This window comes from Anopheles arabiensis, chromosome 2, assembly GCF_016920715.1.
Source record: "Anopheles arabiensis isolate DONGOLA chromosome 2, AaraD3, whole genome shotgun sequence".
NCBI classification, from domain to species: domain Eukaryota; kingdom Metazoa; phylum Arthropoda; class Insecta; order Diptera; family Culicidae; genus Anopheles; species Anopheles arabiensis.
In genome coordinates, this window is record NC_053517.1 from 21,975,432 (window position 1) to 21,977,234 (window position 1,803).

Consider the following 1,803-nt stretch of genomic DNA (forward strand, 5'->3'; position numbering starts at 1 on the left):
ACAGGGCTGATTGACGAAATTAATTACCGTTCGGGTTGAAAATAATTAAACCGTGTGTTATAATGCTAGATGAACAAATTGATCATAATTTACTGGAAAGCCTGCAGGCAAACACACGCGCAATGTGATACTGTGCATCAATTGTGAGTTCGGTAACGGTCAGGTGCAATGATTCAATACAAAAAAAAGCAAATAATAGCAATTTAACAATAATTGCCATTTTGCACATACTATTGCGCCGTCTTGCTGCTCTTATTCGTTAAAAAGTTTGGTTAATTTTCATCGCTTTGTGGTGTGTTTCTTTTTTTTTCTCCTAAAAGCGCACCCTTTTTCCAACCATATCCAACGTTCTGCTTCAAAACAACCGCGATGCAGTACCAATTTTCCACAACGGCACGGGTGTTTTCCGGTAAATTTCTCCCAAATAATGCGTACGCTGCTGACCACCCTGGATCAATTCCACGGCCAATGCGTTCGGAATTGTTGGTTTCCGTTTGCGTGCGCGTGTGTGAGTGTTTTTTTTCGCTTTTCCCAAAAGGTATTCTGTACACCCTAAAGCTATGTTTACTTGTACACAGCACTGGGAAACTGTTCAACGGAGGAGCGGGCACGGTTGTTTACCATGGGGATGGGTCCTTCCCTGTCTGTCTGGAAGTTTGTCTGCACTGGACGGCGTCGACTGTTCCCCGCTCGCTGCCATCCTGCTGCCATATTGGGAGCATCGGTTTTGGGAGCAAAGCCGCGAAAGGATGCACGCACGACCGAGACCCGCCCGTTGTATGGCGGGCACGATGCGTCTCGCGCCAGTGCGAAACGGTGGTCGCCGCCAAAAGCAGACACAGCAATGCAACTACCAGGCGATTGCAACGGAAACAGCAGCAGCAGCAGCAACTCGGAAGCAAATCCTTTGATGTGGTTTTACAGATGGGTGCCTCTTTTTAATTGTATGGAAAATTGTATCGCGCGGACGGGCGATACCGAAAAGGGGGACGCCGTGTGTGTGTGTGCTGGAGGAATGGAAGGGATAGCGTATTTCGTGTCCAGAAAGGACGTGCGTGTTTTGAACGGCTGATGGATGCACTGTTTGCCGAAATTGTTGAAAAGGGATTAAGTTAAAAAGTTGTCCATTGGTGAGAGCTTTTCAGGGGTAGAAAACCATGCAACGGACACCAATTTGAATGTTTATAATAGATGAAAACGGTAAGAGGTAATGCAGGTAATTCAGGTAAATTGCTAAATGTAATTTTAGCTTAATTTAATTGATTTTTTATGAGTTTGCGACTATAGTTGCACCATGTTTGCCATTACAGAGTTGCACACATTGCTTCGGAACTTTAGCCGTAATTTTCGTATCAGTCTGAGAGTGAAGTCTTTTACATCGTTTATCCTTTGAAAACGTGAACAGTGTACTTCCGAAAAAAAATCCTTTAAAAAGAGTTTTTGGAGATGCCGGGTATCGATCCCGGTACCTCTCACATGCTAAGCGAGCGCTCTACCATCTGAGCTACACCCCCTGGTGATACTATGGTGTCCACCAGCGTTCCAAAAGCCACCCAGCTGACCTACATTTTAGAAACGCGATCGATCGTATTTTTATGCTAACCCCACCATAACAGACTGCAAGGCGTAACGGTGCAGCAGCGCCCCACCCAAACGCGCAGAAGGAGATATCAAGGGTGGGAGAATCGAACGCTGCGATACCGAGCGGGAAAGGGCAATGGACGCCCGGTTGGAAAGCTGTAACCGATCGCCGTCGTTAAGATCGATCGCCGTTCGGTCAAACCGCAAGAATGTACCCATACA

The 1,803-nt window shown here is 46.4% G+C and overlaps 1 non-coding gene across 1 annotated transcript; it reads right to left on the minus strand.

Annotated features, from left to right (window-relative positions):
- Positions 1-1,441: 1,441 nt before the first annotated feature.
- Positions 1,442-1,514, minus strand: Trnaa-agc. Its single transcript has one exon. It is a non-coding gene; the product is annotated as a tRNA-Ala (tRNA).
- Positions 1,515-1,803: the final 289 nt, after the last annotated feature.